The sequence below is a fragment of the Triticum dicoccoides genome, chromosome 1B (genome assembly GCF_002162155.2).
Source record: "Triticum dicoccoides isolate Atlit2015 ecotype Zavitan chromosome 1B, WEW_v2.0, whole genome shotgun sequence".
Lineage (NCBI taxonomy): Eukaryota > Viridiplantae > Streptophyta > Magnoliopsida > Poales > Poaceae > Triticum > Triticum dicoccoides.
The window spans coordinates 12,701,136-12,718,844 of record NC_041381.1 but is presented as its reverse complement, the minus strand read 5'-3'; the positions used below and the strand labels follow the sequence as shown (position 1 = coordinate 12,718,844).

Below are 17,709 nucleotides of genomic sequence, written 5' to 3'. Positions count from 1 at the left end.
GAGACGAAGGGAGCAGAGAGAGGATGCTGAGGCACTGCTCAAAAAACCCTCGCCGGGCGCGTTTATAAGATCCCTTCCGAGTGGATGACAGGTGGGCCCGGTCGATCTAATCATATCCTGAAACAGTTGCGCGGACGTGATACGTGGCAAAAAAAGCGGCGGGGGGATCGAGGCGTCTATGCCCCGTCCCATCCGAGCGCCGCGGTCCGCCCCGCTTCGCGCGCTTCCCCAAATTTCGTATCCCGCGGAATCCGCGAACGGCAGATCGGTCTGCTAGACGCGGGATTTCCTGCGATCCGTCGCTCAGAAATCGGCGAAGTCCAAAAGATCACTCGACGAAGGAGAAGAATGAATCGAGTCGACTGAAGAAAAGTTGCTCACTATCAACAAAGAGATTTTTTGGTTCAAAACAACGCACGACCAGTATGCGAAGGCTAATCGGAAACAACATCAACTCCTTCATCACTCAAGCCTCAATCCATTCGGGGGCTAATGATGGAGTCATGTACCTAGGGTAGGGTCACAGACCTGATCTAAGTACCCTGCCCAAGGACACCCTTAGAAGAGATCACCTTCCAGTCGACCTACGAGGGACTCACTCGACTGACTTGAAGGACTCGACCACGAAGACTCACTCGACCATCAGAAGGTCAAGAGGCACTCTGCACTGCAACGGTCTGTAATTGAGTAGACTTTATGATAGTAAAGACACTTTATGTGGGGCGTTACTAGTAACGCCCCGGACTTAATGTACCTTAAACCCTTCATTACGTGGGTTGGCTGGGGTCCTGGCGCACTCTATATAAGCCACCCCCCTCCACAGGCAGAGGGGTTCGGCACCCTGTAATCCATATACACATAATCCACTCGACCGCCTCCGGGCTCCGAGACGTAGGGCTTTTACTTCCTCCGAGAAGGGCCTGAACTCGTACATCTCTTGTGTTTACAACCTTTCCATAGCTAGGACCTTGCCTCTCCATACCTACCCCCCACTCTACTGTCAGATTTAGATCCACGACAGGGGGACCTTTTGTCCCGGTTGGTGCCACCAACCGGGACCAAAAGGCTTCCACATGTCAGCAGTTCAGGGGCTGGGTTTTTTGTATTTTTTTTCCTGAAAGGGGGGGGGGTGGGGGTTTTGTAGGGTTAATTTAGGGGTTTCATATATTGTGTTAGCTAGCTAACAGAGAGAAGTGTCCTCTCTTATCTTCGGGCTTGGTCGACGCTACATACTATACGTATAGAGAGGACTCTATACGCTAGCTAACTAGACGTCATCATACAAAAGTCATCGTCGTCGTCTGACCTCTCCAAGATAGGCCAACTGCAGAGTCATCACATACATGAATGTATAACCTGCACAACAGATAAAACATATAGTTTTTTTTGTTAAAATCTCATCATTTTTGAAAAGCCACAGAGTCCAACATAATGTTGCCACTCCCATAAGATATGTGAAGAAATGTATTTAGCAATATCCCGCAACCAATTGCCGATTATATTATGCCCACTATGTGGAGGTAAAGATTTGAAGCTACTTCAACTACGACCCACATTGAACAAGCAAACTTACACGAAAAAGTTGTTTAATACACTCGACATGTTGGCAGAAGACGCGTGTCTTGCTCCCTTAACAACTACAGCATGATAGGTTATTTTTGGTCAAGATCACACATCTGTTTAGAAACCAAATGAATATCTTCACACGAAGAGTAATTTTGAGCTCCCACATTTTTTAGTTATCAACAGGAACCTTGCCGTGGGCAATCGCATCATGTAAGGACTTGACAGTTTTTAATTGTCAATTACTTCTTTCGTGGACCAAACCGAGTCGCAAGGTACCACTATGATGATGGTTCCATGCTCATTGTCTACCTTAACAGAAACACAGATGAGTGGTAGAGATGAACTACTGATGGAACAAGGAAGCACATAGCCTTGTAGCTCCACTTATAGACCAGCCAGCCAGCCACATCGCACCATGTCGGTCTCTTCATTCACTCCACGTATGATTTCCACTTGCCACAGACGATTGATTAAGGACCGGCTCTTTTGAGGCTTATGAGTGGTTTCCAAAAGAAATTGCCCCTCTATCAAGCTTATTTTAGCTGCCCAACCTAGATTTTTATTCTAAAAACCTACTAATTAACCCTTAACTAGTAGGCCTCTAAAATAAATTTAGGTTGGGCTGCCAGACTAAGCTCGGTAGGGGGGGCAGCTTATTTTGACAACTAGTCATAAGCCCCAAAAGAAGTGACCCTAAATCCAGCTGGATGTGTGTCTCCGAATTAATCTATGTACTCCATCACGGCCCACAAATGGCTCATCCTGGGCAGGTGATCAAAAATCTATCTGATGGCCTGCTATGGTAATATGGCCTACAAAACTCTCTCATTTCGTGAGAGGAGAAAGTATAATATTTACATTTTTCTGGAAAAAACTTGTTTGGAATGTGATGCCAGCCGGGAAATGTGATGCAATTCATATTTGACATGTGACATGTGATGCAATTCATATTTGATGTGTCCATGGACAACTAATTAATCTTCCTAAAGAAGGAGAAAAGAGAAGGCAGTCCAAGATCACTGTGATTCACTAACCTCTGTGGGCTGCTCTAGCGGCGGCAGTGGGAAGGGGAACCAGGTTTTTAATTTAGGATCTTTGGTTTTCCATGGATTCATCTTCGGTGGTGGCGATGGCAGCCTCCGATAAGGTTCGTGAAACCAGGTGATGTGTGGGCACCTCGGTTCTATGGGATATGACACAAGGTCCATCAGAATATAGGTAGATGTGGGATATATCCATTGTTGAGGTAATCGTTAACTGGTAGCTGCTCGGTTGGTTGGCGAGTAGGGGATTTATAGGCTAATCAGCAGATTATACTACTCGGTGACACTATGAGTAGGGATTAATCAGTAAGTTAACTAGTTAATTGGGCAAATTCTTGAAGAGGGGATATATCTGTGATTATGCATTTTGGAATACAAAATTATGCGAGTCCTAATGGTTGTTTTTCATGTTGGTTTTGCAAGGTTATTTTCTTGGTATCGATCTTAGCAGTAAAGGGTGACGTATAGGTGAAGGCTAGATCAAAAGTATTGGCATAAAAGACAAAGGAAGGCGATAGGATGGCCAACCAAGCCTTGCAAGTCAACTTAAAAAAATAGAAAATAGATGCCAACCGCACATGATTGCATTAATGTGGTTAGTGATTTGATCGTGAAAGCAATAATTGGATAGAAAAATCATGGCATTTCGTCTTGTCCAACCACAATGATGGGAGTAGAATGATAAGTGTTTGTGCTGACGTCACCAATCAACCTGTCGTGATACATATCTTCCTCTATTTTTTGACTACAATGTTCATCAGATTTCTTTAACTGCGGGCAATAGATGTTTTCTGTTAAGAATAATGACTATAATAATAAGATAAATTCATGTCCATGAGAATTTGAACCCGCTGGCGGGATTGTATATCCACTTTTCCTACCAAGTGCTAACTTCTTTGTAAATTAATGAAACACACATCTAATAATTGTGTAGTTACTCTAAAAATTCTTCTAAACTAGTCATCTAGTATTTTCTCTCTTTTATTCATACTTGGTTCCTACAACATGGAAAATATTACAATATGTACTATGTCATGCTTGCAGCTGGAATTCAGCCAGTAGTTTTCTCAATGATTGATTGGCGTGAATCTTTTTCAGTCCACCGCTTCGTTGAACGGCGAATACTTAAACCCCAACTCCCTTCCGATGTTGTGCATCGGGACCCGCGCCAAAACCTTAGACACCTTTCCGTCAGGTCATATTCGGGAGCCACCCTGAGTATATCGCCATGCCTCGACATCATTTGTAGTGCGCTTTGCTCGTTTTGAAAAAAATTGCGGGGATGCATGATTGCATGCACGCGGTCATGGCCCGGGACGGAAGATAGCCTCGGGTATGACCCCGCGAAGTTTGGGACGATTCCGAGGGAGCTTGAAAAGAGAAACGATGAGGGGCACGACTGCCGAGGCAACCGTGCTCGTCACTATTCGCATGCATGGGATCTCATGAGCGATACCGACGTTCTAGTCCCTCTCTGTCTCTCTCTCTCTCTGTCTCTCTCTCTCTGTCTCTCTCTCGTTCCTTGGAGGCCACGCCATGCTCCCGGAGATTTGGGGGCTTTCCCACACAAATATTGGCATCATGCGGCCCCTGTTAGTGTGCCTTCGTTTTCCTGCCTAAATTTCGGCACGGGCATACTTGCTTGGTCACCGCGGTTGACTTTTGGGCCCGGAGATTTCACGGGTCGGTAGCTTTTTGCGAGAGGCGTAGCCGGTGCATACGTGCTCGGATTGAGGCGGTTGAGGTGGCGTTGGAAAGCTTTTGAAAAGTTAGGGTTCCGCCAGACTTGTGATTTCGGGGATCCTGACGTTTTTGCATGTCGAGGGTTTTGAGGATGTCGAGTGGTATGCTTTGGGTAAATGAAATTACCCTCTTCATCTTTCTTCGTGTGGATGTGACACGGCAAGTCCATGACGTCATTTCCCTCTTTATCCTTCACTTTCTTGGGGTTTCAAGGTCCTTTGGGCTTTCCTTTGAACCTTCCTTGAGTCACGGCCAAGGTTTCTCCAGAAGCAGCTGGCTCGGTTTCCGCTTTTGCTTCCGACTGGAGTTCCCTCCTCCGGTTTCCTGGGCGACTGACTTGTGCTTGCCGCTCCGGAGCCGATCCTCTTCCTCACCATTGGCATATTTGGTGGCTATCTCCATCATTCCACTCAGAGACATGTCTCCGGTTCGACCGAATTTCAGGCTTAGCTCTCCGTACTTAACGCCTTCCTTGAAGGTCCAGACTGCTTGGTGATCAGATACATTTTCTACTGTGTGATGCAGTGTGATCCATCTCTGGATGTAATCTCTCAAAATCTCATTCGACTTCTGCACACAAGATTGCAGCTCCGTCAGTCCTGCTGGTCGCTTGCATGTTCCTTCAAACGTTCTGACAAACACTCGGGAGAGATCTTCCCACGTGTAAATGTTGTTGGGTGTCAACTGATTCAGCCATGCCCTGGCTGACTCCTCCAACATAAGAGGCAGATGTTTCATGGCCACCTCGTCATTTCCGCCGCCGATCTGGACAGGCACTCGGTAGTCCTCAAGCCAAGTATCGGGCTTAGACTCACTGTTGAACTTACTGACTCCAGTCGCCAACTTGAAGTTGGGGGGAATCACTGCGGCTCTGATGGCTCTGCTGAAACACTGTGGTCCGGAGAAATGCACTTGGCTGCTGGTGGGTACATCTCTGTCGTGACCCTCTCTGTGAGCTCTGTTCCGGTCGACCAGACCTTGAACGATGATGGATCTCGCATCAAAGCCTGGTTCCCTGGGGTCGACTGGAACTCTTCGCCCGCCACTATGCTGGCGTCTATCATCCTGCTGTCGAGGTACGTAGGATCCACCCCTAGGGGGAGGGGTGGGCACTCGACGTCGATCATCGCAATTGAATCGGTGATCATACTGCTCACGGTTCCTGTACTGATCGTGCCGGTCTCCACGCCCTTCACGCCTCGGGGGCGATCTGGGGCTATGAGCCGACTGGACCGTATTCGCAGCCACGGATTTGCTGTGAATCCTGTTCCGCGACTGTGATACAACTGAATTTTGATCTCCTGCCGCCCGGAACAAATCTCTGATCTGCATCAAGCCTCTGACAGCTTCTGACTGGGAAGGCTGAATTGATTCTGCTATACGGGCTGCAGCTGCCAAATTCTGAATCGGAGTTCGATATACCTGAGTCGGAGGTGGAAAGAGCTGACGTCGACTGGAGTCAGGGACCCGTTGTCGCGCACGCTCGTCGAGTGCTCGCTGAAGGTTCTCCAATCGAGTGCGCTCAGCCAGGTTGGCCAAGCACGCGTCCTCCAAGGCGCGAGCCTCAGGGGTTTCTCCAACGATAGGAGTATGAAGGGCATCCATGTTCCGGCGGCGAAGTTCTTCCCTCTGCAGCGAATTGACGGGCTCAGGAAGGTACTCCTCATGGGAATGCAACGGATCGCCTCCGCCGTTACCTCCCTCGGCATCGGGAAGGCCGGGGGGACCGTGTGGTCCATTGACCATCAGGACCTCCACCGCTGGATCACTGCTGTCGCACTCGGATGCAGTCTCTGCGGAGCCAATCGACAGGTCGAACAAGCCGTAGAGAGATTCGTCGGGCTCGATTGCCGCGACTTGGGCAGTGGTCGACTGGCGAGCCACCGCGTGCCTCACCCACCGCTGAAGCCTCGACCGACCAGAGCGCTTGCACCGGCGGGAAGCTGGGAGGGAGGATGACATAAAAACCGGTCGATACTGGGTCGACGGTTGCCGCAGGAGGACACCGCGGACGCACGCGCGAAAGTGCGTCGCTCCGCGGACTAGGAGCGCGTCGACGTCGAGCGGAGCCTCCTGAAGCCAGGCAGAGTCGTCGGCGATGAACATGAGCGCGCCGAGACGGATCTCGCGGCCCTCCACCAAAACTCCGCCTGAAACCATGATGAAGGCGATCGGAAAAAATTGCAACTTCTCCAATAAATCGCTAGGACACCTGCCCCATGGTGGGCGCCAACTGTCGTGGTTCTAAGTCTGACAGTAGTGTAGGGGGTACTAAAGGAGAGGCAAGATCCTAGCTATGGAGTAGTTGTTCACGCAAGTGTTTTATGAGTTCAGGCCCTTCTCGGAGGAAGTAACAGCCATACGTCTCGGTGTCCGGAGGCGGTTGACTGGATTATATGCGTGAGAGTTACAGGGGTGCGAACCCTTCTGCCTGTGGAGGGGGGTGGCTTATATAGAGTGCGCCAAGACCCCAACCAGCCCACGTAGCAGAGAGTTCAATGTACATAAAGGCCAGACGTTACTGATAACGCCTTACATAAAGTGATATCATGGCCATAAAGACTACTTAATAACAGACCGTTTGACTGTAGAGTGACCTTAGATCTTCTGGTGGTCAAGTGAGTCTTCATGGTCGACTGTCTTCGAGTCCGTCGAGTGGAATCCTTCCAGGTCGACTGAAAGGTAGTTTCTTCTAGAGATGTCCTTGGGTAGGGTACTTTGGACAGGTCCGTGACCCTACCATAGGTACATGGCTTCGTCACATAGTTCGACATGTTTTGCATCGTCATGATCTACCAGTTGTGTCCAATAAAACTGCTGAAACTATTTGTGATGCCTGTCAGCAGGGCAAGAGTCATCAACTTGCTTTTTCAGAGTTTAGTCGTGTTGTGAACATCCTCTTGAGCTTGTGTTTTCTGATGTATGAAGTCATGCGCAGACATCTGTTAGCGGTCACAATTATTTTATATCTTATTAAACGTAAGTCTGATGTGTTCGATGTCTTCATTCAGTTTCAAGCACATGTTGAGCGTCTTTTTAAGCAGAAAATCATACATGTACAATCCGACTGGGGGGGGGAGGGTGAATACCACAACCTCAACTCGTTTTTTAACAAACTTGGGATTTCGCACCGCGTGTCATGTCCTCATACACATCAGCAGAGCGTAAGCATTGTCACCTTGTTGAAACTAGCCTAACCCTGCTAGCTCATGCCTCCGTCCCGTTTCGGTTCTGGAGTGATGCTTTCTCTACAACTTATTTTCTCATAAACAGGCTTCCCTTGAGACTTCTGAAAATGCAAACCCCTCTTGAACTTCTGCTTAATGAGAATCCAGACTACACATTCTTCAAAGTGTTCGGGTGTGCATGTTGGCCTCACTTACGTCCATACAACAAGCACAAGCTAGAGTTTCGGTCTAAGAAGTGCGTCTTTCTCGGGTATAGTTCTCTTCACAAAGGGTACAAGTGCTTGCATGTTCCTACCAACCGCGTCTACATCTCTCGTGACATTGTGTTTGATGAAATGTTTTCCCTTTTCGTGCACTTCCGACTAACTGTACCACTTCTACACCACCAGTTCCTGTGTCTACACCTATGCCTGGTCAATTTGTGGTGTTGCATATGCCCCTGCATTGCTTCCTAATCATGCTGCAGGTATTGAACGCGGTGCCCGGCTCGAGCTACTTGATGAACAGATCACCGATGAGCGTCCTGATCGGGACGTGCATGCGCCATGCATGACGGGCGGCACCCGCCAATCCGTCCCCGTCTCGCCTGTGGAGGCTCCCCCGACTTCCTCGCGGGCGCTGGGTCGGCCTGGCTCCTCGCTGGCCCCGCGGGCGCTGGGCTCACCAGCGCCAGCCTCGCCTGGCTTGCTGGCCTCGTCAGCACTAGCGGCCTCGCCAGCGCCACCTTCGCCCGGCTCGCAGGCCTCACCAGCACCCGCCTTGCATGGCTCGCCCGGGCCACTGGCGGGTCTCTCGCCCGGGCCGGCTACTGTTGTCACTGGCCCGGAGGCCCCATCACCTGCTTCCGACCAGCCCTGTTCCGATCACCGGTGAGCCCGACTCACCAGACTCGGTGCAGGCCTCGCCAACATCCTCTGCTGCACCAACTTTGCCAGCAGAACCTGCTATCACTCTTCGTCCTCGCACACGAAGCCAGTCTGGTGTCTTCTGTCTGAAGGAGCGTATTGATGGGACGCTTGCGCGTCTTGCTGCGTGCATGGCTCACACTGCTGTCGTTTTCAGGCTGCACTGAGTATTCCTCATTGGCATGATGCAACGGAACAAGAGTTTCAGGCCCTCCAAAAGAATGATACTTGGCGTCTTGTTCCCCCAGTGTCTGGCGTCAACGTCATTGATTCCAAATGGGTTTTCAAAGTCAAGAGACATGCTGATGGCTCCATTGAACGCTACAAGGCACGGTTAGTTGCCAAGGGCTTCAAACAGAGGTATGGTCTTAATTATGAAGACACTTTTAGTCCAGTCATCAAGCCTACTACCATTCGATTACTACTGTCTCTTGAGGTTACTCGCGGATGGTTCCTTCGTCAGCTTGATGTGCAGAACGCTTTTCTACATGGCATTCTGGAGGAGGAGGTTTATATGCGTCAGCCACCTAGTTTTGTTGATCCGACACGACCTCATCATCTCTGTCGTCTGGTTAAGGCACTATATGGACTCAAACAGGCTCCTCGTACATGGCATGCTCGCCTTGGATCTGTTCTTCGGGCTCTTGGGTTTACTCCCTCCATTGCTGATACGTCATTGTTTCTCCTCCAGCGCCCTGAGGTCACGATGTATCTCTTGGTTTATGTTGATGATATCATCCTCATCAGTTCCTCTGCTGTTGCTGCTGATCGCCTTGTGATTGCTCTCCATGATGATTTTGCTGTCAAGGATTTGGGTTCTCTTCACTTTTTCCTTGGTCTTGAGGTTTCACGGTCCTATGCTGGTTTGACTCTCACTCAGAAAAAGTACTCCTTGGACTTGTTGCGTCATGCTGGAATGCTCAAATGCAAACATGTTAACACTCCGATGTCTGCCACTGATCGGTTGTCTGCTCTTGATGGCGACTCTCTCTTGTCTGATGATGCTACTGAGTATCGCAGTCTCGTTGGTGGTCTGCAATACCTTACTATTACCAGGCCTGATATCTCCTATGCAGTCAACCGTGTCTGTCAGTTTCTGCATGCACCCAGGACGTCTCACTGGTCAGCTGTGAAGCGTATTTTGCGCTATGTCAGTTTTACTGCCTCCTATGGTTTGCTTCTTCAGTCTACATCGTCGTATGAGCTCTCAGCTTTCTCTGATGCAGATTGGGCTGGTAGTCCGGATGACAGGCGATCCACGAGTTATGCGGTATTTCTGGGTCCAAACTTGATCGCCTGGAATGCTCGCAAGCAAGCAATAATGTCACGCAGTAGTACTGAGGCTGAATACAGAGTTGTTGCTGATGCGACTGCTGAGATCATATGGGTACAGTCTCTGTTGAGAGAGTTGCGTGTTCCTCAAGCTCGTCCTCCGGTCCTGTGGTGTGACAACATTGGTGCTACATATCTTTCTTCTAATCCGGTGTTTCATGCTAGGACAAAACACATTGAGGTGGATTATCACTTTGTTCGGGAACGTGTTGCACAGAAGCTACTCTGTATCAAGTTCATCTCATCAAAGGATCAACTTGCTGACATCTTCACGAAGCCTCTTCCACAACCACAGTTTGTAGGCTGTAGGCGCAATCTTAACTTGCTTTGTACTTCAGGACATAGTTAAGATTGAGGGAGGGTGTTAGACTGTATATACGTAGCCTCTGTATATCTGTATTGTAACATTGTATTGTACCCCTTGGGTACCCCTATATAATGAGATAGCCACACCCCGGGTTAGGGGTGTCGAGCAGTTCTCAAATCATATGTCTTACAGAATGCATGAGGCCTTGTACAATGCTAGGTGCCTACGAAGATGCTTAGAAAAATAAACCGGTTTTTTCTGAAGCACCAGCGTCTATTTTTGTAGGAGAGATGACTAATTAATTGTCTACCCACTGCAAATAAGCATATGTGCTTAAAGAAAGCCTGGTTTGTTTCTATAATAAGCACCTTGCATTGTATAAGCCCCGAGGTGTGATGAAGCAACGGGGTTCTGTCGGACTTCTCTGCTCTTCGGTTACGGTATATCAAAGGGGCCTCTTCGGTTTCCAGAGAGCAGATTCACACGATTCTTTAAAGAATGCAGACGTGGTGAGCTGCATGACCATAATAATTAAGAGAAACTGATGATGCGCAAGGCTACTGAGGTGGATAGGCTGCATATTAAGAGAAAATGGTTAGTGGGAATGAACTATATTATAGATACCACTCGCATCTAACAGTACCCAACGAACATGCATACGGGTTCTGTTGGTTGTACTAGCTAGCTGCCTCTCACTCACGACAAGAGTTAATATAACACCAACCATATTATATCCTATTAGCATCAATTAGGGCCCGGCGGCTAACTAATGCTCGAGTACCCATACGTCTACTTGCTTGCAAATAATTGATGCTAATTGCTTGATGTTGTCGTAATACAGATACAATGAATTTCACTTGAAATCGGATTGAGATACAAGGAATTTTACAATGCGGATAGTAAGAGGCATGCAATTAGAACATGCAAGGTAATGCTAGTACAATCAGGTCCGGTATGTCTTAGCTTGGCTTGAGAGCTTGGAGCGACGACAAAATGCCTATAACTGCACCAATGACCGTGACCACCGCCATGATTTTAGTCCAGTGCTTGATAAAGAAGAGGTACAACTTTAGCCAAATTGATCTCCTCCCCTTGAAGTTCTCGATCTCTGTTATTATGTCGAGGTAGCACTTTCCGAGGCGCATGTTCTTGCCAATGCTGGTGAGTCCTCCTCCTTCGATGGCCTTACTTTTCCGCAGGTCATGCACGTGTTCCTTCTAGTCCAGCAGCATGGCGAAGAGATGGAGGTAGGAGCAGGCAGCGGATTCTTCATCATTAACATGGCGGAAGTCTGCGGTTTTGCATAACTCGAAGGCCGCCATGTTGAGGAGCCAAGTCGCATTTGCGTCGGTTGGGAACAGGGATGGCACGCGGAGATCGCCAAATAAGAAGCAAAACTTTTTCCCGCCGAGGCCCGTGTCCACTAACCTTTTCTTTTGGAGGGTCATGTGCACTAACCCTGACTTTTCTGTCTCGGGTACGAGTGTGGTACCGATGTCGGCAAGCTCGGCGACGCTGATGGATAACGACATGGGCTTGTCTCCGTCCGGAGCAGTGGGGCGTTCAACTTTGATGTCGTCGTTGTTCCCCACGATGTAGAACCGGACAAGGCCGAGGAGATGCGGCGGTTCATAGGTAGGATCTACGTGGATGGGTGGGACTTCCTTAGAATTCATTTGGTTTTTCATGCCGGCTCTCATCGCAGCGACAAACTCCTCCCAGAGCAAGGGCTCTGGCATGAACTTCAAGATGGCTTTAACCACCACCCAGGGGATCTGGTTCTCAAGCATCATGATGTCGGTGTAGAGGCGCTCGAAGTTGGCGCACAAATAGCTGTTCAGCGCGCCATCCATGTCGTCAATGTTGCCATAGCAACGCATGAACTGCACCAAGAAGCAACCATCAAGGAACATCATCGGCAAAAAGTCGTCGTCGCGGAATCTCGCCAACTCGTCCGGGTAGTAGAGGCTGCGGGCGTCGGCGGACACGGCGAAGACGGCATCGTACATCTCCTGGACTGGGCGGCCCGAGTCCGTGATGCATTGGGTCGCAGCCACATGCTTCACCCTCTCCGCCTCCAGCACGCTGGGACGAAGACCATGGTGGTAAGGGCCGATGGCCACAGTCACCGGTTGGATGTACCATGGGCCAACACCTATCAGGCTTGGAGGGATCTTGTGTGTTGAGGGAGAAGATCGAGATTAGGGAGAACACACACCACGCATTCTCATTGATCGTGTAGGGGGTATATGTACAGCTTAGCGCTACCTGCCTACAGAGTGGAGATCATGGGGTGGAGAAACTACCCGTCGTGCGCCCCGATCTGGCTGCATGAGCCGGTGCGCGTCGTGTATGCGGTGACTATACAGAGTGCGTACACGACGGTATTCTACTGCCTAACACCCCCCGCAGTCGTGACGTCGGCAGCGGCGACGCAAAGACTGGAACGGAAGTCACAGAAGGCATCTGTGGGCAGCCCCTTCGTCATGATGTCGGCGAGCTGCTGGCGCGTGGGGATGTGGAGAACGCGGAACTCGCCAAGGGCCATGCGCTCGCGCACAAAGTGAATGTCCAGCTCTACATGCTTCATGCGACAATGGTGGATGGGGTTGACGGAGAGATACACCGCGGACACGTTGTCGCAGTAGACGAGGGTCGCCTTGTCGACCGGCAGGAAGAGCTCGCCGAGGAGTTGGCACAGCCACACGCACTCGGCCACGGCATTGGCAACGCCGCGGTACTCGGCCTCCGCACTGGAGCGGGACACTGTCGCCTGTCGCTTGGAGGACCAGGAGACGAGGGTGTCGCCAAGATAGATGCAGAAGCCGGAGGTGGAGCGCCGTGTGTTGGGGCAGCCGGCCCAGTCGGCGTCGGTGAAGGCGCGAAGATCCAGGGAGCGCGAGGCGCGGAGATGCAGCCCGAGGTGCGCCGTGCCGCGAATGTAGCGCAGAACGCACTTGACCAGAGCGAGATGGCACTCGCGCGGGTCGTGCATATGCAGGCAGACTTGCTGCACGGCGTAAGCGATCTCCGGCCTGGTGATGGTGAGGTACTGCAGCGCGCCTGCAGTGCTGCGGTAGGCGGAGGCGTCGTCCACACGAGGGCCGTCGGCGGCGGGGAGCTTGCCCTTGGTGTCGACAGGCGTGGGAGAGGGCCGGCAGGTGTCCATGCCAGCACGGTCGAGCACATCCTCGGCGTACTGTTGTTGACAGAGAAAGAAGCCCGCGGGCGTGCGCGTGACCTTGATGCCCAGGAAGAAGTGCAGAGGCCCGAGGTCCTTCATGGCGAACTCCCCCGTGAGTCCAGTGATGATGCGTTGAAGCATGGCCGACGTGGACGCGGTGAGCACAATGTCGTCGACGTAGAGAAGAAGGTACGCCGTGTCCCCACTGCGGCGGAGCGTGAACAGGGAGGAGTCCGAGCGCGTGGCGGAGAAGCCAAGCGTCTTGACGGGCGCCTGCTTCAAGCCATAGAGCGACTTTGAGAGGCGGCAGACATGGTGAGGACGATCGGGGTCGACGAAGCCGGCAGGTTGAAGACAGAACACCTCCTCATCCAGGGTGCCGTGCAGAAAGGCGTTGGAGACGTCAAGTTGATGAACAGGCCAGTCCCGCGACGCAGCGAGCGTGAGGACCGTGCGGATGGTGGCGGGCTTGACGACCGGCGAGAAGGTCTCGCCGTAGTCGACGCCGGCGCGCTGGCGGAAGCCGCGCACGACCCAGCGGGCTTTGTAGCGGGCGAGGGAGCCGTTGGAGTTGAGCTTGTGCTTGAAGATCCATTTGCCGGTGATGAGGTTGACGCCGGGGGGACGCGGCACCAGTTCCCACGTGCGGTTGCGGACCAGGGCGTCGTACTCGTCGCGCATGGCGGCGAGCCACCGGGGATCGCGAACCGCAACGCGGACGGAGGCAGGAACCGGCGAGAGGGCCGGCGAGGTGTCGACGGCAGCTGCATCAAAGTACTTCGGGTTGGGCCAGAAGATGCAACGCTGCGCGTGCGTCACTGGCCTGGAGGGAACCGCGGACCAGAGATGATGGAGCAGCAACGGGCGAGGTCGACAGCGATCCCGAGGAGCTCGCGCGGGAGCCAGAGCCCATTTTTGAATGTGGCGGGGGCGCGCTGTCGTGGATGCCGCCCGGAGAGGATCGGACGGTGGAGTTTGAAGGGAGGCTCGGCGCGCCAACAGATGAGGACGCAGAGCCGCCCGATCCCGATCCGATGGTGGTAAGTGGACGGAGTGGCGCCACGCGTGGAGGGAGCGGGGCGACCGCGTCAGGGGACGGGGGCAGAACGCGCGCACCCGACGAGTTAGCGACGAGCGGGACCTGCAAAACAGTGGCCGAAGGAGCAGGTGGTGGTGGGGAAGGGACCGAAGAAGGGGAGGGTGTGGCGAAGGGGAAGATGTGTTCATGGAACACGACATGGCGCGAAGTGATCACGCGGCGAGAGACAGGGTCAAAACAGCGGTAGCCACGGTGGTCAAGCGGGTAGCCGAGAAACACACAAGCGGCGGAGCGAGTGTCTAGTTTGTGGTGAGAGGTGGCGGTGAGGTTGGGATAGCAGAGGCACCCGAACACGCGGAGCTGAGCATAGTCGGGCGGCATGCCAAGCAGGAGCTCGTGCGGGGACTGCGGCTTGCTGGTGTGGCAAGGACGGCGGTTGAGGAGGAAGGTGGAGGTGCTGAGGGCTTCAGCCCAGAAGCGAGCGGGCATGGATGCGTGCATCAGCAGAGCACGCACGCCATCATTGAGAGTGCGCAGGGCACGCTCCACTTTGCCATTCTGCTGACTGGTGTATGGACAGGTGAGGCGAAAATGTGTGCCATGACGAGCAAGAAGCGAGCGGATGGCAGAGTTATCGAACTCACGTCCGTTGTCGGTCTGCAGCGCAAGGATCGGCAACTGAAACTGCGTCTGAACGTAAGCAAAAAACTCAAGCAGAATTTGAAAAACTTCAGACTTGTGCTTGACAGGGAAAGACCAGACATAATGCGTATAATCATCTAGTATGATCAGATAAAACTGATAACCAGAGATGCTTACAACAGGGGAGGTCCATACATCAAGGTGCAACAACTGAGAAGGAAACAAACTACGGCTAGCAGAAGACTGAAACGGGAGACGAGCGTGCTTGCCCACATGGCACGCATGGCAGACATGAGGCGTAGACTTGCTGAACGCGAGAGGAAGGGCACCGAGCGACGCACGGACGGGGTGCCCAAGTCGTTGATGCCAGACATCGGTGGTGACGACGTCGGCGAACCGCCGTGAGGAGGGAGGCGAGGGCTGTCCAACGAGGTAGAGATCGTCGCCGGAGTTACATCGGAGGATCACCGCCTTGGTTCGAATGTCCTTGACAGAGAAACCAAAAATGTCAAACTCAACTGAAACTGGATTGTCACGACATAACTGACGGACGGAAAGGAGATTTTTTATGAGAGAGGGACAGACAAGAACATTGCGGAGCTGGATAGGCGAGGTGCCGGAGATGAGGGAGCCAGTCCCGACATGTGTGATCGGCAGGCACTCACCGCTGCCAACAATGACCCGAGAATCAGAGAGGTAAGGTTGGGCAGAAAGAAGATTACCAGAGGAGGAGCTCATGTGGGAGGCGGCGCCGGAGTCGAGGTACCACTCTGGCGTGGTTCCGGACGTCGAAGGCCCAGCGGTGGCGCTGTGAAGCGCCGCCTGCAGCGCCGCCATGTCCCAGGCTGGGGACGGTGAGGAGGACGGGCCGGCACCAGGGTGCCCGTAGCTGGGGTAGGTGTGGCCGGCCGGAGCACCGGGCGTGCCGTACCCGTGCGGGGGAAACGCAGGCGAAGCCGGCACGGCGAGCATGGCCTGTTGATGAGGCGTGCCGGGGCGCGGTCCGAGGACACCAGAGCCCAGTGCGCGCCAGGGCATCGGCCAGGCCTGGACGAGGCCAGTCCAGGAGTTGGCACCAGGGGCGGGGCGGGGAGGGAGGCTGGCCGCGGCGAAGGAGGTGTTGGAGAAGCCGGGACCGTGCCAGAGCCGTTCCCTCGACCGCGGCGCCGGCCGCGCCTGCGCCCACGAGTGTTGTCGTTGGTGAGCACGGGGACAGGGGCCGGAGCAGCGCGCCCGGCGAGCATGGCGTGCGCGGTCTGCAGACGTGCGGTCTGCTCGGCCCGGTGCTCCTCTAGAAGGAGGAAGGAGCGCCTGGAGGAAGGACGGGAGGGGCACCTGCGACGTGATGTGGGGGATCACGGCATGAAACTGACGGTTGAGCCCCCGGAGTAGGTGGAAGACCTGGCGCGTGTCCGTCACGGGCTGGCCGAGATCGCGCAGCTGATCGGTGAACGCCTTGAGCTTGGTGCAGTACTGCATCACGGTCAGGTCGCCCTGAACGAGCGCAAGATACTCGGCGTCGATGTACACGGCACGGGCGAGTTGGTTGTCGCGGAAGATGCCGTCGACGGCGCCCCAGACGGCGAGCGCGGTGTCGTCGGGCTGCATCACAGCGTCGAGGAGCTCCGGCGAGATGGTGGAGTAGAGCCAGTGGATGACGACGTGATCAGCCATCAGCCACTCAGGGACGTCGAGGCGGGGAACGGCCTCGTGGTCGACGTGACCGCGGAGGCCGAAAATGCCGATGACCGTGTCGAAGTGCCGGCGCCACTGGGAATAGTTCCCGGAGAGGAGGTCGAGCGTGACGGGGACGTGACGCCGGATGTCGACGGTCTGAAGGATCGACGAGGGGAGAGGGGAGGCAGTTGCGACAGCCGGCGCGACAGCCGCGTGCGGTGCGGGCAGAGCCGGAGCGGCCGGCGCGACAGGGGCCGGAGGCGCGATGGGAGCTGGGGGCGCGATGGGAACCGCACCAGAGTCAGCAGGGGGTGCGGCGGCCAGGGGCACGTCGTTGGAGACGTCGCCGGCGCCGGCACCTTCCATGGCAGCGGAAGAGGGAGCAGAATCGGGGGTATCTGATACCATGTTGAGGGAGAAGATCGAGATTAGGGAGAACACACACCACGCATTCTCATTGATCGTGTAGGGGGTATATGTACAGCTTAGCGCTACCTGCCTACAGAGTGGAGATCATGGGGTGGAGAAACTACCCGTCGTGCGCCACGATCTGGCTGCACGAGCCGGTGCGCGTCGTGTACGCGGTGACTATACAGAGTGCGTACACGATGGTATTCTACTGCCTAACATTGTGCATCTTCCGTTCCATACTGTCCAAATAGTCAGTATGGAACGATTGCACTACTTCCTTGAACAGCTGGATCGTCGGATCACTACAGTCATTATCTTGTGTGGGTGTGGGTGTGGCTGGGGCTGCATACTTAACCATCTGCAGCTGCACGCTATCACTATGGCTAGGCAAGGATGTTTGGAAGCTAATCCTATCTTCACTACTCCACGCAGCTGCTTCTTCCATGAACCAACCCGAGTAGCAAGGTACCACCTATGACGATGGTTCCATGCTCATCGCCCGGCTGCCCAAGAGTACTCAAGGAGTGAAGTAGCTACCTACCTAAATACAAACACAGAGTGGCAGAGATGAATGAAACCAAAGAAGCACACAGAAGCACACAGGAGGATAGTGGGCCTATTAGGCCATTAGAGGGGAGCAAACCATCCCACAAGGGACTGGCGCACCCCCCA

At 53.2% G+C, this 17,709-nt stretch overlaps 1 pseudogene; it reads right to left on the bottom strand.

Annotated features, from left to right (window-relative positions):
* Positions 1–11,043: 11,043 nt before the first annotated feature.
* On the bottom strand, positions 11,044–17,533 carry LOC119349981 (annotated as a pseudogene).
* Between the last annotated feature and the right edge of the window lie 176 nt (positions 17,534–17,709).